The sequence below is a fragment of the Topomyia yanbarensis genome, chromosome 2 (genome assembly GCF_030247195.1).
Source record: "Topomyia yanbarensis strain Yona2022 chromosome 2, ASM3024719v1, whole genome shotgun sequence".
NCBI classification, from domain to species: Eukaryota; Metazoa; Arthropoda; class Insecta; order Diptera; family Culicidae; genus Topomyia; species Topomyia yanbarensis.
In genome coordinates, this window is record NC_080671.1 from 176,381,739 (window position 1) to 176,404,769 (window position 23,031).

Genomic DNA, 23,031 nt, shown 5'->3' on the forward strand with positions numbered 1-23,031 from the left:
CAGATATTCTTCGAAAAATAGTGGCGACACTGGTCATCAGACGGAACACCATGGATAATCAATCGTACACATAAGCCGTCATTTAACAATTTATGATTATATCAGACCACCGGCTCAATGAAACTAACGCATTAAAGTTTGTCAAATTAGGTTTGGATTACAGTCAGGTCCGTGATACACAAGCCTGCTGAAATGATTATCTGGATTAAGCTTGACAGGTGGTAGAAATTAGTATTTACAGCAAAGCGAGATTGCCGATTACGGAAATCAACTTTATCCAGTTCCATCATACACGAAATTCTGTACTAGAAAAAAAATGAACATACATTTCCATCTAGGAGACGTTATCAGTTCTCAGACTACCTTATGCACATGTCATGGCCAGATCCCTACGTTCCACTTCTGTCATCAGACGGAACATCACGAAAAATCGTACCCAGAAGCCGTCACTTAATAATTCATGATTATATTAGACCACAGGCTCAGAGAAGCTAACGCATTAAAGTTTATCAAATTAGATTTGTATTACGGTCAGTATCAGTGACACACACGATCGCTGAAATGTCTACCTGGCATCTATATATTCGATATTGATGATATTGTGGGCAATCGTAGATATCAGAGAGATTCAATTCTGATATTGTCTAAACAAAAAAAAACTCTGCACTAGGGGGCGTGCGCGCTGACCAGATTTTGTTTGGTTTACAGTTTCCAGTTTCTCTTGTAAAAAAGTGTATACAATAATAAATTGACAGCTGACACTGTCGAAGCAGACAAACCTGTAGCTCGTATATGCTGGTATGGCGGCGCTAGTGTTTTAACGACTTTTGATTCAAATTTTTATACTTTTTGACTGGAACATGGGAAAAATTTTTGACTCGAACATGGGAAAAAATAGATAAAACGGTTCCGTATCTGTAAATGCATTTTTTTCAACGGATGGATTAAAATCAAAACGTCAATATTACCCAGTCAAAATCGAAGCGTTAATTTCAAGCAAATCAAGCTTCAAGCGATTCCCACCTACAGTATTACTGCGCCATCATTGAAGTGTGCTATTTTCCAAATATTACACGCACACCACTCCACACAGCAACCGAGATACACGCACATTAAAGCAAACTTTCAATGATATTCATATCCGGTTACGGTGGTATTTGAAGCCGAACAAATCGAGTGGCGTCCCTTTCGCAAAATGACATGCTCTCGCTGGTTTCTAGGCAAACATATGAGTAAGGCGTAAAAACAAACTGTCAAAACTGCCACTGAATGGAAATTCCGGACAAGCCGTTTAGTATAATTTGACAGCTAAACACTTTTGTGGTTTCGATTTGGTTACAGGCGTTTAAAGTATGCAAAAAGCATAAAACTCTCCTCGATTCTAAGAACCAATTAAATAGGGTTACCAACTGTATTAATCCTAAAGGAAATATTCTTAATTTGGACGATTTGGAAAAGCGTTTATTTTTTTTATTTAGAATTGCCTTTCATTTTAGTTTCAGACCACTTTCAGATCAAGTTTATTCGGAGAGTAGGAACATTTTCAAGCGACACATTAATTGGTCGTTTCCTTCCAGTTCTTATTTTGCCAATCAAGTGACTTTCATGCATACTCTCAGTGACTCATTGAAACCAAAAGTTCCTTTACTCAAAGGTGAGTAAAATTTGTTAAATAGCTGAAAATACTATAAAACTTCAACTTGTATTGGACGAGATACAACGCGTCTTTATCTTGCACTCAGACCTTCTGGTAACCCTAGATCAAACTTTGTTTCCCAGTCCATTATTACCGCGTTGCAAATATGAAACAAAAATTGTCCTTGTTCGCAAAGTTTTCTCAAACCAACACTCGGTCAACCGTAGAGGAAGAAAACCGATTGTGACCAGTCATGCCCCAATGATGAATCCATCGCGAAGGTCGGTCAGTCTGCCAAAAGCCAAGCGCCTTCCATGGTGGGTATGCAAAAACGGTCTTAACGGGACTGTGTCGCACTGTGTGTGTGAGTGTGCGTGTGCGGTTGATTACACACGAAACCGACGAGTCATTCCTCAAGGGGTTAACCTCGTACCGTATGATGAAGCTGCTCATCTCCTCTACGTTACGTTTGTCTGTCATGTTTGATAGAGTTGTCGATGTACGGTCAGAAAGATGACGAAAAAGATGCAAAAACGAATCTTAGTTGGTAACCATGGTACATCTTCCGGAGTGTTGTTGCCGTGGTTACGAAAAAAAAACACAAATCAACGGTCCAAATAGTTTCGAAAGTTGCAGATCAAAACAAAAATGTTGCAAACTGATATCGCTAATAATGACGATGAGTGATGGGTGGCAATCTTCAACTGTTCGTGAGTATCTGCTTTCAGCCTCCCACTTGACATACGCGTATATGTCCAACGTATGAGCTCTCCCCTAGATGGAATCACAATTTGTTTCGTTTTTATTATTCTTCCATTCCAACAAGATGAATTTAATGTATGTGACTGAATATGATTTAATGAATGAATGAATGTGACCTTGAAAGGGGATAATTTGGCTTATGATGCTTTAGTATTGTATGGATTGATGAATGAATGAGCATGATTCGATTTAAGGCTCAAGTTACCTCAAGGCTTAGTAGTATGCGTAAGAAAAATTGTGTTCAGCTTTGCCACCAGTTTATCCATTTAAACCTTTTCAAAACTCTAAAAGAAGAATATCAGTCGATTTATTAGATCATCACGATTCAATTCATGCAAAATATCTGCTGGAAAAACCGTCGGCTTAGCTGGATGGTGCTTTTGAAAAAGTGGCTGTGATTTTTTATCACACTACCACACCGAGCTGGGGTACGCACCACAACTGCGCAATGAAAAAACCACAGCCACTTTTTCAAAAGCACCGTTTAGCTAAGCCGATGGTTTTTCCAGCAGGTATTTTGCATGAATTGAATCATGATGATCTAATAAATCGACTGATATTCTTCTTTTAGAGTTTTAAAAAGGTTTAAATGGATAATCCGGTGGCAAAGCTGAACACAAATTTTCCTACCCACACTACCAAGCGTTCAATTCTAACACATGCTTAAAAAAGGTAACTTGAACCTTAAACTATGTTCACCACAGAGAGGGTTTTTCAACATTAACCAAACCCCGTTCTCGCTTTCTATGTAAGTATCCTAGCCCAAAATTGACAAAAATCGCTGCATTCTACTGTGTACGTACTTGAAACACGAAACAAAAAAGCGTTATTATTTCTTACACAAATACATATGCTTGCTTCATTCGGTCGGCACACCTACATCGAAAACCGTTTTCATTATTTATTTCTTCTGGCGTCCTCTGGTGAGAGATTTCTAAAACCATCCTCTCTCTCTCACCGGTCATCGATTTTCCTTGCCTCGGTCGAGACGAAAAAACCGAAAACGTATTTACAAGTTTTACACTCTAAAAATGTTTAGTTCCCTTAGTTGTCACTCTTATAGCCTAAAAATCTGCAGTTTTAATAGAAAAATGCAAGAAAGAAGACGTTATTGTGTGTTACTTGTGTGTTCTGCTAGTTTCGATTTTCGTTTTCCCTTTTTTTGTTTCAGTTGTTCGGTTTGGTTGATTTAAATAGTTCGCATAAGAAATATAAAGTTCGTAGAAAAATAGAGTTTTTTTTGTTCCGCTATCGTTTTCTGCTTTTTTTTGTTTCGTTTAACACTTTTGTGCAAAACCAATACCGCTGTTGATTTGTTTTGTAATTTAGTTTTTATCTGTTGTTGTTTTTTTGGAAGTGAACTAAGCGATAACTTAGATATTTTCGATTTAGATTACTGCTACTTTTCCGCAGGGATTTTTTTTCGTCAATTTTCTTAGGTTACGTTAGAAAACTTTAAGGAAAAACTTCAAAGACGAGTATTGATTACGCTTAACACATTACATTACTATAGGTATCAATATAGTTTTGGTAAAACTCTAAACAGATGAAAGGACGACAGTCTTGTGTTAGTTATTTTCCATACCTTCCTCTCGCATTCACGCCCGGTTTGTTTTAGATTTCGCTGATATTTCGATATCTACATAAATCTAATACTTACGGCGTGGGATCTGCCGAATGCAAACCCTTTTTCACCCTTCTGTTATCTGGTCTCCCGTGCACAACCTAGCGGATGAAAAATAATCTATCTTGACTTTGTTTTTCCAATGATTTTCGTTTAGTTGCCAATTAGAAGCTAATTTTGAATTTCTAGTAACAATTTAGCTAAACATTTTTTTGTCCGATCGTGTATTGTTTTGAGTGCTATTTCTGTTGGTTGACGTCGAATCGCGCTGCTCCGTGGGCAAATGTAACATAAATCTTGGCACGCAAACTGTTGGAAACCCTGTGGATGATACGGATAAAGTTTGGGGTACGGCTAAAACCAAAACAAATTATACAAAATACGTAAACCAAAAAAGAAAACAAAGGAAGCATGCTCTAACTAACGCCGCCGTTGACAGCCCTGCCAACTGACAGAAAGTTGCCATAATACATCGCATCAGCATCGGTACTAACTCGCTCAAAACGCTCAATCGTAGTTGGCGGTGCCGGGTGTCAAATCGTCCCCCCTGACTGGTGATAATGTTCTTTGTTCCAGCGCCAGCAACGTTTTCATCAAATTTCCAGACTATTTGTTTACTTAGCCCAGCACCTCCCCCCTCGGCTATCGCATTTGTCCCGTTGGAGCCGATTAACTAACACTCGTTTATCGACGCCGGAATCTGTCGCATTAGGTGTTGTGTGTGGGGTTTGAGACTACCCCTGAATTGTGAACACGCGCACGACTCCGTAGCTGTAATTTAATATACACCCTTTCCGGTTTGAACCAGACTGAGGACGACAACGACGACTGGTACCCCGAAACGACACGGGTGTCATTAGAATCAACCCTTTTATTTGCCCCTGCCAAAGCGTCCCCAAACCACCATCGGGAGAAAAGGCGCAACAAAAACTGTGAGACGGGTATGTTAAAAATATGTGCCCCGAATGTTAACTTTCCTTTGTGCGGTTCTGTCTGACGAATAGGACAATCTCCTCTCCACCTCTCCTGCGCCTCCTTCTCCCCCCGAATGACTCGTATCGAAAGGATTTCCGGATGAGCGAGTGGTGTTGGTGGGAGTTTGTGCTGAACTGGCAAGACACGACTGTTATATTTTAATGACCTTCTGGTTTTCTTACTCGATCCGGATATTCATGGAGAGAGAGAGAGAGAGAGATAGTGACAAATTTGCAATCCACTGTAGGGTGCGGACGGTAGAATTTTACCCATATTTTATGTCTTTGCGATATTAACGTGCAGCTACTGTTTGACAACTGTTATCACAAATAAAGATAATAAAATGTTCAATGTTCGGCAGCTTATTCCGGCTAAATAAAATGTTTCGACTGCACTATTATATCTTACATGGGACCACTGATCCAGAGCTGGCTTAACACGGTAATGAACAACTACCTATATTCATAGCTTTTGACTCAAATTTGGTCTATCATCAAACAAGGGGAACCGCGTTGAGGTTAGTTTTCATTTAACCACGGTTACTATCACAACTAATTGTTAGGTTTTTTATACTCAACCTCGAGTTAGGTATGCTGCAATATGAGTTAAATTTACTCAATTTTGGGTACACATTATTGAACAAAAGATCTCGACTGAAACAAATCTCTCGTGTTGCTTATCACAACAGCAATGAGGTTGAGTGGAAAGCACAGCTCAATATTACCCAAATTTAAGTTGAAAGAATCCATCAATAGGATAGATAATTTTATTTTTCCGTGTAAGAGGTTAGTTTTGCACAAAGAATACCGATTTTTTTAAATAAAATTTTGGAAATGAACATCTTAATATGGCTCAAAATCTACCCACACTTTTAAAATTTAACCCATAAGCAAGCAATGTTTGATAAGACCTTTGCTTGATTGAAAAGACACTGACAGTTCTCGTGTCAGATTCGAATGACACAGAGGTGTAATAGCTCATGAAACTGTCGAGATCTCAAGCTTTGATCCAGATAGTCGGCGCGTTTAGTTACAAGAATTTAGTCGAAATTTCTAATCATCAGGAAGAAAAGAAAGAGTCGCGAATAACGTGAAGCTAAAAATATTTACATGCCAATTTAGCAAAGTAAATAAACATTATTGATTCTTGATTCGAAGGAGGGGAAGTATTTTACAGTCAATCGTGGAGAAACTTAAAACTTCGTTCATATTTTGTGAAATTGAGGTTAAAAGGTACATCTTAGGGTGTATTTATCATGGGCCCTATTCTCAAAGTCACGTCACTAAGTGACTAGAAGGAAATTTACTTCTAGTCATTAGGAGACGTGACTGTGAGAATAAAGCCGCATAACAAAAGGTTTTAGAATTAGTTAATCTATTTGATTCAAAAAGCTGCCGACGTGGTTGCCAAAAATCCAGTATTGAAATCAAAAAAAGTGTTGCCGCATTGGACGATTTTCACTCTTCTCCTCCCTTCCAATTCTTTCAGCTGACTTTAGCCTGATACATCCCATCAAACAAACTAGAAATGTAAATACTAGTGGTCTGAAGGTTCTTTGCATCAAAGGACAACATCTTTCCACCTCCGCATCTGTAAGAAAGAGTCATTGCCGAAGGCAGATAATAGAATTTTCCCCCATACTCTCCCCACTCAAACCAACCGAATGACCCACCCCCCATCTGATAAATAACAAAGCAAGCATTCACAATAAACTTTTACACTTCTAGACCGTAATCGGGACAGGTCAAATTTGACGTATGGCCCTGGGGGTTTGATACGGCGCAGGCATCCCCGTCTGCGGAATGCTCAATCAAGCGAGCACCGAGAACACGAGCTGAAGACAAATTGAAATTCCTGGGAATCGGACAGTACCTTTCTATCTATCCCGCGCGGTATAGAGTATAGAGATAGGGACGAGAGATTCGACGTTCGAAATAAAGCGGAACAGTGAGGACGGCTGTAGTTCATACCTGTCGGTCGTAGATCGAATTTTCGATAACTTCCAAATCCGAGTTTGCCGGATACTCCAATCTCGTTGGACCTAATTCTTATAGGTTATATGAAACTCATTCCAATAAGATTTGATTGAAGACGGTGAATTTATCTTGAATTGTCATATTCCTCGCTAATTTTGCTCAAATGGTACAATGAACAAAAGAACGGAAAGGTGATCGAGTTATTTATGGATGAAAAAGTAAACAAAAATGGATTTTTTTCAATAGGTTCAATCGGCATTGTTTATTTTCTCTTCCGCGAATTACTCGGTCACCTTTCTGATTTCCCTTTAACACTTTCATGCTCAACTTTTTTCTAGTGCATGAAGGATTTCAAAACTATTTTTCCTTGAAGACGGTGGGGTCAAGAAACACGAAAAGCCATTTTTCATAAAGATAGGTGCTTCCCTTGCAGTGCTAGAAGTTGCTCAATTTTTACCTTCCAATGCTCAATACAATTCTCCTAGTCCAATTGCGTCGAAAACGTAGCCAAAGACACTCAAAATTGATAAGTTTTATCAGTTTTCAATAATATTGCAACGTCAACGTAAACTGTCCCTGGCAGCACCGCTCCATTGGAATCTAATCAGACTAACTGCAATAACTACAGTTCTACAGCCGATCCTTGTAACTGTTAGTTTTCGAATAAAAGGCATTAGTCACATTTACTAACCTTACTTGTAGTTGTGAACAAATATTGCCTCAAGCAAAAATTATAGCTGTTTAAAAACGTTGTTATCCACAAAAAACATGGACATGAATGGGTTAACTGTTTGCGTAATAAACTAGCAAAAACCTCGGTCTTTCGAAACATGCTAATAAATGTTTAAAAGTTTTATGGCTTTTCAGTAATAATCGAAAGATAAAGTGAAAAAGAGGGCTCTCATTTGCAAATTGGACCTAATGAAAAAAAAACCTTTTTCGTTTACTTTTTCGTCCATAAATAAATCGATCACCTTTCCGCTTGTTCCTCAACCCTTAACATGCTAATAGCGATCATAGTCTTTCGATAAGTACCGGAACATTATTTTAAAGGTTTATGATAGGATCGAAAGAGAAAATAAACAAAGAGAGGCTCTCATCTGCACATAGAACTATTTGAAAAGTTTTGTCATATATTGTCATATGTCATATAAAGTCGAAATGTCCCTGTTGTAGAAGTTACAGTAGAAGTTGAAACAATTTTCCGCGTGAAAAACCCAATTGAAAATTCCGCTCAAATGTCAATGTCTCCGACCAGTAGTCAGTACTACGTGTACCCTGACTGTGGTTCAATCATATCCGGGTGTATCTTTGTGAATGAAATGATGCGTGCGGAGGAAAATGTGTGTATCTTGAATGGATGACTGAAATATGTAATAAGAAAAGGTGAAACGCAAGCAAGGAACTTTTGAATCAGCTCCTTTCGTTGTCATGTCATCCGAATAGAATAGACAAAAATGTTTTCTCAGTTTCGTGAACTAGTCACGTACTCTATAATTCCTCGAAAAGTCGCCGGAATATATTTTATGTCCTCAAATGATATTCGAATAATTTAAGACTGTTTGGTCAAGAAGGATATGAAATTTTCAGCTTTAGACACTCAAGAAAGGGGGAAGTCTTGAGTAAGTTTTGAGCAACGTGAGCGGAATGGTTATAGATTCAAACATTGTAAACTTTATTCCAAGTTTTGAAATACTATTCACGGCCCTAACCGAATTACAAATTTCAACCTTTCCTTTTATTTTTCCTACAAGATCCGGAACAAAACTTATCGATTCGAAATATTGCCGACGAGATAAATTCATCAATTTGTTTCGCTGAAAATCATCAGATCATTCTGAATTGTTTTTCAAAAGGCGCGTCCTAGAACGGGAGTCAAAATTGGGTCACTAAAACTCATACCAGCAAACTTCCTACGCAATTACTATACAGACCCACTTCCGCCATTTTATCCAGTTTAGGGTTTGGAATGTCTCATGACATCAATAAAAATTGTTGTTTTCCACATCAATATTTTCGAAATTTCCAAAAAAATCTATCTGGCAAGCAATTTGTGGATGTAATTGGATTAATCAGGCGTTAACCTAGTAAATAGACCAATTTACTTGTCTTCAAAGCGGCTTTTAAAATATTCTTAAAACTCATCAAGTTAAACATAGTATTGACGTAACTCATCCAGTCCTTTCCACGTGATCCACTTTCACCTTCACACTAAGCCCCATATTGATGTGAATTTTGGTGTTTCATGCTAACCGGAAGCCACCATATTTGATTCAAAAGGGCTCCAATCATCAATTTTCGACTTCTACTGACCAACACCTATCAAATGAACCCCATATTGAAATTAGTTTCTACCGTTTTGTAATAATCGGAAGCCGCCATCTTGGATTTAAAAATGACTCCAACCATCGCTTTCCGTCCATGTTGTACCTCATTAGACATACGTACGTTAGGCGTAATTGATGTTAGGCATAAGGATATTACGCATAATGGACGTTAGGCATAGTGGTTGTCAGACCTAATGGACGATTGGTATACTCGACGTTAGGTATTTAAGGAAACCTATTTCTCGACGATGCTAGCGTCGGGTGGTTAGAGCCTGAATACTTATACTTTTTCAATCTTGTAGAATTACGCTGGAAGCTGGCCAAACTTAACCAACAGATTGATTCTGCTGTATAAATTTGCAGAAGGCTTTGCTTAAATAAAAGAAGCAGACCACGGGTTTGATATAGACTGTACCCTTTTCAGCCTGTTGCTTCGGCTTAAATGATAGCACGAAAAAGGGGATTTTTCGTGCTATCATTTAAGCCCAAGCAACAGGCTGAAAAGGGTAGAGTCACAATGGAAGCATATCTAAAAAACCTAAACAACCTTGTTTCAAATCAATTTCATTTACATTTAGGTATGGATAATCCGCATGCATGTTTCAAGCGTCCATGAACAAAATATTTGCATTGAGAAACAGCTCATGAGATGAAGAATGGAAAATTTTGGCGTTAACGTTAACAACTATTCAATGCCTGTCCGTTTTATCTTGCAATCTTCGACAAACTTTTTTAGTATATCTCTTAAACGTCCTTTCTAGGTTCGTGTTTTGGTGCCTACGCGCGACCCCAAGCGGCGATTTTGTAAACTGTGAGTTTTCCCATGCATTTTGACCAAAAATTGTGCTCTTGGAGAGAGCCGTTCAAATATGAACAGCGCAGTTTTTCCATAATTTACAGCAAAGATGTGTAAGTTGCAGTATTTTTTGTCGTGACTATGATACATCCTTCAATTTAAGGGTCCCTTTTCAAAATTTTAGGGTCCCAGATTCAAGATTTCGGAAGAAATAGGAGGGAAAATTTACAGTAACTTCAATTGTGCTGAACGGAATTAGACAATGTTTGCACTGTCCTATCAAAATAATTTATATTAATTTCGAATTGACTACTGTAAATAAAGTAACCATCGATATTTAAAGAATTTTTAAAATGTGTCGCGGAAGGACCGAGATTTTCAAACCAGGTTTAGTCAACATGGATTCATGCCTAACCGATCGACTATGACGACTTTGTCATTCATTTCTTTCATCTCGAGGATGGCATGCAAATCGATACTATCTAGACCGATCTGTCAGTCGCTTTTGACAGAATCAATCACGAAATCGCCATCCTTCTGATTTGTGAAGATCTAAATTAGCAAAACATGGATTCAATGGATCCGTTGATTTCAGTCATATTTTGTAGGCTGACAACGCAGCGTGAATATAGGCAACGAACAGTTTGAAATGCTTGCATCCGGTACCCCTCAAGGAAGCCATCTTGGACCACTCATTTTTCTACTTTATTTCAACAATGTGAATTACAGACTCAGAGAACCACGCTTGTCGTACGCAGATGACCTCAAGATACCATATCAAGAGTGGTGTATCGATAAGTGAATGATTCTATATCCCGCAAATTGTTCTGGTATCATCTTTTCCTCGAGAAAGGAGAATCTTTTGAAATTCGATTTTAATCAATCAGGACTGCTAATTTCTGCGAGAACGTTTCGTGCAGGATCTAGGAGTGATGTTAGGTTCTAAGCTCACTTTCAAGCTACACGCCTTATCTGTTATTAGCCAGACATCACGAAATATGCGGTTCATCTTCCGTACTGCCATATCATTCACGGATGTTTTACTTTCTAGAAAGTTGGTAAATATATCTCACTTTTAGTAAGATTAATGATTATAATCGCATCAAAATATGAAAGAGGCAATGTCCACAAATTCCTCCGAAGACGTCAACGGAATCAGTTCATGCTAGATGTTTGAAGGCGACGAACGAAAGATTTTTTCGTGGTTTTTCTGACCTCTAACTTCTACTAGAGTTATCACACAACAATTCGAAGAAAGAATTTGATTATTTGTTCCTTACTGATCGTAGTTTTGATGATCAGTGATCTCCAAAAAACATCGAAAAAATGGATTTCCTCCCGCGCATCTAGAACTGAATATTTGTTGTGTTTGAAGGCGACGGACTTATCATCAATCCAGAAGACATCAGCTGCGACCTAGTTACCATCATAACACTCCAGTTATGCCCAGATATTAAAAATTTATCATTTTTATCATAAAAATTATTGCTCACCCCATCAAAAGTTGTTCGGTAGGTTTTGGCGTTTTTTGTTTAATAAATTTTTAAAATCTCTAAACGTACAAATGAAGTAACCCCTAATTTAAACGGATATACAGTATAGTACAAAGATTGTTGAATTCGGATTCGAGAAATACGAGCTGCCTGTCAATATAGTGTTTATCAGTTGGGCAATGAATGCATGAAGCTGTGATTTTACCTCGCTCAATCAATCTAGCTTGGGTGTATTCCTAGATATTGAAGGTGTTTTTGACAATGTGTCCTTCCAGTCTATTCTGGAAGCGACGCGCGGTCATGGGATATCTGCATGTATCTCGGGCTGGATAAACGCAATGCTCAGTAACCGCATTCTTTGCTCGTCACTGCGACAGGCTGAGATACGGAAGTTAAGTATTTGCGGTTGTCCTCAGGGTGGCGTTCTGTCACCTTTGTTATGGAACTTGGTTGCCGACGGTTTGTTGAAGAAACTCAATGAGCTTGGATTTCCAACCTAACGGGTTTGCTGACGATTACCAAATGCTAATTCCTGGATTTTGCATCGTAACAATCTTTGACTTAATGCAACAAGCATTAGGAGCAGTCGAACAGTAGTGTCGACAGGTAAAATTATCAGTTAACCCAAGCAAAACTACAACGATTCTTTTCAGGAAGAAGCGAATAACAATCGGGGTTCTTCCCTTGCAGTTCTTTGATTCCGAGCTACTGTGTGCAGATCAAGTCGAATACGTTGGAGTTATATTGGATTCCAAACTGAATTGGCCTGCTTACATTGAGTTCAGAGTCAAGAAAGCCTTCGTGCAGTGCAGACGAACTTTTGGAAAGACCTGAGGTCTCAAACCTAAATACATCTATTAGATTTACGCGACAATTGTACGTCCAATACTGTCATACGGATGCCTTGTGTGGTGGCAGTGGAGAGAGGTGATGACAGTCCAGTCAAAGCTAAACCATCTGCGATGAATAACGTTCATGATTATGACTGGTGCTTTCACCACAACTCTTTAGGCACTTCTAAATATCAAACCATTACACATACATCTTAAACAAGAAGCACTATCATGTGCATACAGACTGCAGGTTACTGGGCTTTGGAACAGTAACCATGTTGAAGATCGCTCCCAGCGATATTACACTCACATGTAGTTTTCCTTACAGGACCTTCCATGTGAGAAGGTTCCCTCCCGAGAGGAGTGGTTGTCTGGTTATATGTAAGAACAAGAACAAACGCAAGTGATCTGCTACACTGACGGTTCTCTGATGAAGGGGCGTGCTAGTGCTGGTTTCTACTGTCGTGAAATGAGATTGGAACAATCTCACTCACTAGGTGGATACTGTACTGTATTCCAAGCAGAAATCTTTGCTATTATGTGTGGGGTAAAATCGGCCCTTCAACTGAGTTTGTCCGGCAAAGTTATAAACTTCTGTTCCGATAGTCAGGCTGCAATCAAGGCCCTTAGCTCAGACGAATCACGGTCCAAGCTAATGACCGCGTGCGGAACCTAAATCGAAGAACTAAGCATTGTCAACACTATCTATCTTGTCTGGGTGCCCGGAGATTCCGGTATTACAGGAAATGAATAGGCTGACGAATTGGCCAGGGCAGGTTTAGCGATTGACTTCGTTGGCCCTGAGCCCGTGCTGCCAATTTCAACAAAGTGGGAAAAGGGAACAATACGGTCCTGCGCTTTGTTCGAGCACCGTAACTATTGGAGAAATCTATAAACGTGTCGCCAAACAAAGGCGTTTCTAGAACAAACCTAACTATTCAACAATCTTTCTTAGTCCCTAGACATTGTCCCATAACCCTTCTGATTATTTAGTACAAATCTCTTTTCAGCAGAATGTAAAATTTAAAAAAAATGCATTTTTTAATTTTTGCATTTTTTGGATTTTTACGATTAGAAAAATATGGTCAAGAATGAATTTATTCGACTTTTACTTGATTCGTCTGCTAGAGTCCATTAAACATATTTCCATAGGAGGCTAATAAAATCGGAGCCCGATAAAATAGGGTCTTCACGGTAATACATTTAGCGACGTTATTCCTTCTCTTATCCTGTTGTCCACGTCTGACGAATTGTGCATCTCAGTGGCAAACCGACTAAATAATAATAATACGCTCCAAACATTACTGACATCCTAGATTTTGTTTCGAAATTTGTACTAAGAACAACGTAGGAAAGATAACAGAACAAAGAAATTTTCAAATCATTTTTTGCAGATTTTTTATGGATCCACGAAAACTAGCAACACTGATTCTATGGCAAATGTTTGATTTTATACCGATATTTTGGTTACAGGCACAACCATTTTATTAGAAGGTGATCGAACCAATTCCCTCCCGTCTCGACGCAATGTTGATGCAATAATTCTCACTTTAATTATTGCTCGACTTTACCCCCACCGAACAAAACGCAACGAGGAAGCAGCCGTCCCATTTTTAATCGCTGATACGTTCGTCGTAGCAGCGCACCGCAATCGCACTTCACACACTGTGCGGGGTGCGGATAAGTCAACGCATGGAACCAGCAAGCACAAGACGACGAAAGACATCCCGCAGCAGAAACGGAGCGCGTTCGGTTCGCCCTACTAATTCAGGCTACTCACAACTAATTAAAACAAGCAACTGACGTTTATATTTCCGCTGTTGTGCGTCGCTGAAACTTCCCAGAACCGCGAGGAAGTGCTGTCTCGCAAATACTTAGTGTGCTGTTTGGTGATTTGCATGTACACGGGCTTGTGGGGAAGGGCGGTAACGGGGATTCACTCGATTGAAAGTCAACAGTCTCGGAAGAGGATGTTGATAATTGTTTGAAGTTTGTTTCTTGGAATTATTTAAAACTCTTACAAATTCTCGGAGTTTCTCACAACAAATTATTAAATTATCTCGTACTTAGATGAGCTAAAAACGCATATTGATATTAAAAGTAGCCTGGTTACGTCCCTGTCACCGAAGCCACTTTCCTTCAGTTGCAAAACACTAAGTACGCTGTGGAAGCACTAAACTGTGAGCAAAGCACGCATCATTCCAGACACACTCACAGTAAGCACGCCTTGATCACGCGCTTCCCTCAAATCCGGAGCAAATCTTGGCACTATTTGTGAAACCTCTTAGCCCCATCCCAACTTCGCGGTTCCCACCTACCCCTTTTCTGGAGAGCTTGGATTATTCTTAGCAGATCGCACGTTCACTCGGTAGTACCGACAGTAGCACACGCCCGGCCACTGCACATCTATACTCCAAATCCGAAAGTGCACGATGCGATTGCGATACCATTCCATTCCTAGACAGTACTATACTAGGTACAAACGACGGGCTACGAGGCAGGATTAACATTACCCACCATCGTACTAGCTCGGCTGTCACGATAAACGTCAAGCAGTGCTTACACTGCTAGCACCGATGTTGTTTGGTTCAGCAAAAGTGCGCGTGGTTTCCGCGAAATGAAACACTTAACGAGGGGTGCCTCGATGTTCTTTCCCCCACGCGCGTGTCTTGCCGTGTGGCCCAACTCTCACTTCAAAACTGCATAACGATTGAAATTTGATTTTTCTCACTTACCTCTTCTCTTTCTCGCCCCCCTCGCTTTGCTTCTTACCATATGTACCAGAATGTAAACGTCGAAATTGCGCCTTCAGTTCCCAGCCGGCAACTCGTAATCAACCGGCGGCTACTCAAGTATAAAACATCCAAGATTTGCACTTTAAATGACGGTTCACACTTCAAGCGGCGGAGGCAAAAAAAATCAGCTGATTCAGTTTGAGAGTGACCAACTTTTCTCCGTCATTTGAGTCAGTTCTTGACCAAATGAATACGAAATTTGACTCCGGCCGACTCGGCAAGCCAATTTCAGACTGCTAACGAAATCGCGGGCGACGTTCCTCCGATGGTGACCGTGAGACGATAATATATCACAGGAATGGTCAGTTATAGCCAATACAATAGAATCAACACGAAGCAACACCCGGACCCGTCCAAGCGGTGGTGACCTTCAACAACAACGACAAATTTGGTATAGCATCTGCTTCATGTTTATTCAATGATTTTCAACACAGTCGACCAACTGACAACCGGTAACAAACAGCAGTCCACGCCGATAAAGGTAAAGCCAATCGCGCACACTATTGTGACAGCTGAGCGAAATTCGAACGTACGAACACAGCGACAGCATCAGCAGCAGCAAGCGGAATAAGACGATGATCGAACAGAGTGGGGGAAGTGATTATCGGACACGGCTGTCCTTACTTTAGGTTAGTACCGAGATGCGAATGTACACAATAGAAGGGGTACGGGATCGATGATGCCGAGAAAGATGGCAATCTTTTCCGGAATCATCACTTCTGGTGAAAATTTAGAATAGGACGTAAGTAACATTGAGAGCCTCTCTTTGTTTACTTTCTCTTTCGATTATTACGACGCCACTATAACACTTTGCACTAATTTTCCAGTACATATCGAAAGCCAACGGTTTTTACTACAGACACTTTATACACCGACTAGCGATGTGTCAAAAAGTGCAGCCAAACGAGCATTAGGATTTTGAGAGGGGAAGTGCAAGAGGAAGCCCATGCAAAGCTTATGGGAGCTTCCGTGATGCCAGTTTACATTCATGGTTGCTAGTTTTACTGTTTTTCTCTCCGCAAGTCTGTTATATAAAGTATCTGTAGTTTTTACTAGAATATTATACAAAGAGTTGAGCAGTAAATGTTGAGACGACGGAGTAATGAACAGAAGAGAAATATCCCTAAGAGAGTTTCTCATTGTTACTTACGTCCCATTCTTAATTTTCTCCAGATTTGAGCTTTTGAGTGTTAGTAAGTTTGTGTTAGTAGCGTTTTTTTTAAATATTTTTTAGAGTAAGGAAATTTGAGTTAGTAAGCTGTGGATGTTTGCCTTGGTGTTAAAATAAAACCAGCTTTTGTATTTTTGTTCAATTAAAAAAGATTGTTTAAATTTATCTAAACAACTCATTCTTTTATTTTTGTGTTTTTTTCAATCGTTTTGTTAATAAATCATCGTATATCATATAATTTAAAAATAATCAAAAAAGTAAGTAACTTTCTAGTTTATTTCTATAAAAATTAAAACAATTGTTATGTGTGTCAAAAAGAACTCTTTGTGATCCCTTCCCAACTGTGTTTGGCAGTTCGATTTTACAGCAAAAACAAGTTCGAGCGATTCACAACGATTTCTTTTGTTCTCTGGTCCTGTTCTCTTTTCATTTGTTTGTTTGTTTGTTTGTTTCTCAGTGTCTTTAAGTTGTTTTTGCTTGCTACAAAATGGGAGAAAAACGAACGCGTTACAACACACTCTGCTTAAATGCTTGCCTACATAATTTTCCTCCTCATTTTCAAAAAGTGATCTTACAGGGTACAGATTGCTCAAATTTCGTTGCTTTAAAAAATATACATTTTCTGCATTTCGAGTGTCCTCGCAGAGCTACTCTACTACAAGTATAGGTTTTGTCAAAACTCGTTAAACTCAAAAACTTACGTGTAATAATTTAACAAAACAAAAATCAACATAACCAACAAAGGTGTATAATATTAATTTAAAAATGTGTCGTTTTCTAAATGCAATAATAATATATCAAAAATAATAATAGTTTATATATAAAAATACAATTAAAAAATGAGATAACTAAAAAGAGACGACTATCCGCTAAGGTAAAAGTGAGTAGTTAGCAAAAAAAAACACACACACAAATATGACATAGTTGTCCGGGAGTCTTACACATTAACGAGATACTTTCTACAGATAGTGTTTTGTTTCCTTTAGGCGGATAAACAGTTAGAGCACGCAACTACGACAATGTATATAAGGGTAAAAACCAATTGAATAAAAAAAAATAATAGCTTTACAATACAATTTAAGGATCGCTCCTTGGCCTTACGTAAACGTGTGTAAACGAGCAAAAAACAAAACAAAAAATCAGTAATACTGCACTGTAAAATTAATGAAAACAAACTCCTTTCGTTCTCGTTTTTCACTCAGTCCCTTTTAGATCTGCGCGGCCTGGCAGCGGATCGGCACTCGCAGACAAGCTCTTCTTTGCTTTTTTTGTTTGTTTGTTTGTTAAGTTTATGAACACAGATAAGATAGTTTGCGATAGTTTGGAAAACTGTTTTCTTCTGAGGAGTGTAACTGCCGTAACGACCGCTGATTTCCTCACGTTCGTTTTGTGTATTTAATTCTGTTCCGATGCCAATTTTTTTTCTGTTCCGTGGAGGCGAAAGCTAACACAGCTAAACGAAATAAATACATAGGAAAAACGCACACACACATATAAAAAAAACGAAACGAAAAAAGCAATGATTAGAATAAATTACTGATAATTGAATTGAATAAAAAACTACCTAACTAACTAACTAACATAGCATTGAGCTCCTAAGTAGAAAAGTGTTTGAAGCTTGAAAAATGACATGTGAACGGATGGGGGCCGGGATGTTGTTTTTAAATCATTCGAGGATCCGAAACGGGGACCTTAGGGGTTTTTGGGTGTTAATTTATGTTACATTTTGACGCATCGTTTGTCGCCCTGCGCATGTACGCTCCGTGTGCCTATTGTTTACTTGTCTGTTTGCCTTTTTGTTCATCCTCATAGCAGTTAAATTTTGGGTTATCGTAAAACGCTACAAAACAGTTCAACAATTTATCTAAATATTTTCTTTTAAATATATGTATATATATATTAAATGCCTAATTTCAGTTGCTTTTTGCGGACCTACCAATCTTTGCTCCAATTTCGGAAATTTCCACCGATTAAGTAATAGATTATTTTTCATTTTCTTCGTTTGCTTCTTACGCGTTACCCTTATCGAGCTAGAGATATACTTCAACGTAAAGTAATAGAAACATGATTACTTTCGCGTTCGCGGGCAGAAACCACTGCCCATCGGCGGCGACGACTTAGATAGATTCAAGTTTTTTTTCTCTGTTTATTAAATATATTCAAGTTGAAAAATGTCGGTTGTGAATCGTGCCAGGAATGACCGGTGCCGCAACAACTGCCAGGGTTGCCAGTTTTTTTTTGCTTTCATCTGTGAGGTTCGTTACCAATGGAAATTGTCCCCCGTCTGTGGTGGTAATTTTCATTTATAACGCACCTCATCGAACCATTGTTAAATTGTGGGTGTGTCTGTGTTTTAGTGAAGGCAGTGGAGATTCGTTGGCACGGTTGACAGTGAACATTTCCCGAGTCTTATGAGTTAGCGCATTTAAAAAAGAAGCACTGAGAACTGATTTGAACAAAAACACTAGTCTCACAAAAAATCAAACAGTCGTTAACTTAACTAACGCGTTCGAGTGTGTATGTATATATATCCCATTCGCTTGTAACCTTAATGAATGAATGTGTGTGTGTATCTTAGGTTGGGAAAGAACATATACCCTGATAATAAAACACGCTGCAGTTCCTTTCCTTGTTCGGTATCGTAGTAAATAAGTATGTATAAACATATACAACCGGACGGTCCTGACTAGGATATATTCAGGGGCTGTCCAAAGAGTGCCTACACTTAATAATCAATCTTTCGTACTATGTTTTATATCCACTTGCAATAACAATTGTTCAGTCGTAAGAAAGTCGAATCGATTTGCATTAATCAATAGCTAATAATAAGTCATTAATTTAATAAAAAGGGATAATCATGCTGCTCTGCATCGGAGGAACCCAACAAACAGCATTCAAATAGCTATCTGTTCAAGCTTCCCGATCTTCTCATCACCTCGAATAAAGTAGTTTTTAATATGTATAAAAAGCAGTGTGTGTTTTTTTCCTTCCTCTACTACATTGTCATAATCTCTCGTAGTTTTGTTTTTTGTTTAGTTTCTCGTTTGACGCGAGAAATGCAATGTTTTCCCATCGTCAAACTCTTATCAGAGAGTGCTAAAAAGTTCTTACTTGACTTCATTCCGCGCGGCGGCCGGCCCGACGTCTTATGGTTGCTGTTTCTCTCTCTATCTCTCTCTGTGTATGTGTGCTCCACGCTGATTCTGGTTCGCTTCTCTGCTACCGATGGCTCCCCGCATGCACTTCCGCCAACGAACTTGACATCACCCGCCGCCAAAACAGCCCGTAGTAAACAGCTGGCTTCCAGATTGATAACACACATTTTTTCTTTCTCTCGCTTCTACTTTTTTTCTTACTGCTCTTCGCGGCGAAAGCGTGTCACACACACAGTATTCTACATATGCGCAACCCACTGTCGAACCCCGCGCCGTTTGCAGCTTGCCGGCAGGCCCAACAAATAAACCGTCGTCCGTCGTTGACAAGAGCGGCCGCATTTCTCGTTCTTCCGGTTTCTCTCTCTCTCTCTCTCTCTCTCTCTCTCTCTCTCTCGCGCGCTGTAGATACATTCTCGGGTTCATCGTCTTGGTTCTTGGCCATTTCTGGACCACTCTCCATCTCACTCATTCTCTTTCTCGGTCTTTCTTTGTCTCTCCTGGCCTGTGTGTGCGATGGCCGCTCGCTTGCTTCGCTGGAGATCTAGAATTGAATTTAAAATGTGATGTTTCTGGAATTAATAAAATTCTAGCGAAATGAGGTTAGGTTAGGTTTCATCGGATCCTGCTTTCTGTACCCCTGTCGTTTGCTGCTCACGGCGGCTAGCTACCGGCTGAATGGATGCATGATTCACCACGTCACTTTTTTCGATCGACTTAGTCATCTCTATTTTCGAAAGGGAATTAGAATTTTGGCGGAGTGACAACCAGAACGGGCGGAAAAAGAAAAGGAAAAAACCCGTTTGATAGCATCGAACGAAGATTGGGTACGTAGCGGGACATAAATTAAAAGTCACAGACATGGCGACGGACGACCCCGGAGTTAAATGCTTTGCACCATCTGCCGCTGAAATTTGGACGTTAAATCGAGCAAGACTTGGGGAGGTTGGTAGGAACCGGTTGGTGTTGGCGATTTTTTTTTAAATGTGAGGTGGCTCTGAGAGATGGAATCCGCTGGAAGGAAAATTTTTACTTAATATTTAATATTTGATAGCACCGGAAGGATTTGCTGGACTATTTGCTGTCACAGATATTAACCCAAAACGAGAAATAATTCTCCGAAGAGAATCAACAAAGAAGAAGGCAGTTTTTCTGCGAGATACGACTTTATGACATAACATTATTCGAGTACATCAAAATGGAATATAAATCTGGAAATATTTTTTTCATCTGGTAACGGATTTGTTTTTATAGATTTATTCGCAAAGAAACTAATGATATAGCAAGGGATTTGCACCAATGGACTCAAAATAGCGACTTTCAACACATATATCTCAATGTTAATGAATAACTAGATGTAAGAACAACACAAAATATTTAGTTTTGTCAAAAAGAAGTTTGCGTCAATAGTTTTTCCAGTAACTTTCTTGCATTTCTCGTATTATAATTTTCGAAAAGATCGAGCAATTTACTTCCTTTACTGTTCTCAACGGCAACGTTGGCGACAGATTTTCATAAATCCAGTTTGTAAGACTTCTGGTTTGAAAAAAATGCTCAATTTAAGGTTAACAGTGCAGTAGGAATACAGTTGAGTGCGACACAAGTTTGTTACTTCTTTTACTGCTCTCTACCATAATCGATAGTGATGCAAATATCTATTCAATCACTTGAAACAACATAGATAGGAAGATTCTGAAATTGATTAAACATCAAACAAGCAAAAATCTTGAACGTTTTTTCAAAACGTAATATCTGCAATGAGTTACTCTCTTTGTTTACTTTCTCTTTCGATTTTTACGGTGTCACTATAACACTTTTCACTTATTTTATAGTACAGATCGAAAGACAGTGGTTTTAACTAGCATATTATGCAAAGAGTTGAGGGATAAATGTTAAAGTGACCGAATTATTAACAGAAGAGAAAGTAAACAAAGAGAGTAACTCATTGCAGATATGACGTTTTGAAAAAACGCTCAAGAAATATGTCTATATTCAACGCAGGCAATCACACTGATAAAATCGTAGAAAGAAGAGGTGATAGAAGCAACTCTTTACTTCGACAAAATGTTGCACAAATACATCTTGATCAGTTGAACGCTTCAACAAATATCGTTACATATCGTTACATATCGTAGTCTAACCACCGCTCTAGGCGGTTGGTCTTCAGCCCTTCTTGGGCTTAGTAGAGAGTCACCCGTCTAGGGCTTAGTTGAATGTTTTACCCGTTACCAGGGCTTAATGTGAATAAATGTATTGATCGTCGAAATAAGTGTTTTGTTTCCCAGGAGTGATTCCTTAAATTTATTGTCAATAAAACTAGTCGGCCTCTACGCCCGATTAAAACCGAACCTAGAGAACACAACGTAGGGCAGGTATCTGGCGAAACATAATATTACGGGTACTTTTTAACAACTGCTCCTTCCAATGACCTGGATGAGATCGAGGATATGACAAACTCACTCAGACTAACAACATACGGAAAGACTTATGCACTGCGAGTTGCACTTTCTTTCTATAGGATCTCCTTGGTGAACCGGGAAGCCATAACGGACAACTGACCCTGATTCTTTTCAAGACGTTCCGATTTTAAGACCTTCGAGAAGGAATGGATATATTTTAATTTTCAATACAAGATTTTGTAAAAATATAAACGTAAGAGTTATAGAAGAAATTGCGAACGAAGCCATTGAAACCCCATTCTGATCACATAGAGTTGAAAATCAAAATTTGGAAAAGAATATTTCTCTGTGTATTGTTGGTTGCTGGCACAATTACAAACAAGTTTCTTTATCCCTTCGGTACAGGAAAAAGCCAGCTAGAGCTGAGATTCAAACGATCTCGTTCTCTAGCAAGCATAAAACCTCCTCATCAATTTTAACGCTTATAAACTAACACCGGGATTGTTATTAGCAGGATAGAGAATTGTGGAACGCTTCTGAACTAATACTGGCGACGAATCTAATCGGGCACAATATAGTGCTTTTAGGCAATGAATATTGACGAAATCACACTTAAAGCATTTCAATGAAAAGTTGGAATCTTTAAGATAAAGCAGAAATAGAAATGGTTCAAGATGACTTTCCTGCGGAACTTCTGAGCTCAGTGAAAAGAAAAGGTCACACAGTCACAGGCTATGTTGCCATATGCCGCACAGGTAGATACGTCTTAGTGCAATGTCACACTCAAGATAGATGTCCTTTAGACTAGTAGGAAAACTCTGAAGAAGACTACAACTCGTAGTCGAAATACTAGTATTTGTTTTGAAAGTGAAGTTAATATTAGATTTTATTATTAAATACAAAGTGGGATTATCTTTTCTATTTTAGTTTAAATTACACTAGTCTTTTAAAAAACCCTTTCTTTTCAAATCCTTTTTTTTTCTAAGTAAACTTTGAGCTCCAACCTTTGTAGATCTTCCCTGATTGGCCCATAAGAACATTCGAGTTGAAGAATTTAGAGCATTAGTTTAGAGGGTAATAATTTTATCATGC

At 38.9% G+C, this 23,031-nt stretch overlaps 2 protein-coding genes across 9 annotated transcripts in view; both read right to left on the minus strand.

The window, feature by feature from the left end:
* The window catches only part of LOC131682206 (protein disks lost), a 763,875-nt gene that overhangs the window by 386,214 nt on the left and 354,630 nt on the right, over positions 1-23,031 (minus strand). The gene's annotated exons all lie outside the window — the stretch shown is intronic.
* The window catches only part of LOC131682207 (brain tumor protein), a 30,641-nt gene continuing 24,431 nt past the window's right edge, over positions 16,822-23,031 (minus strand). For all 7 annotated transcript variants that reach the window (XM_058963530.1, XM_058963528.1, XM_058963529.1 and 4 more), the window contains exons 3-4: positions 19,500-20,084; positions 16,822-17,841 (exon numbers count right to left, since the gene is read on the minus strand). The gene's annotated coding sequence lies outside the window, so the exon portion shown is untranslated. The remainder of the gene's footprint in view (positions 17,842-19,499; positions 20,085-23,031) is intronic.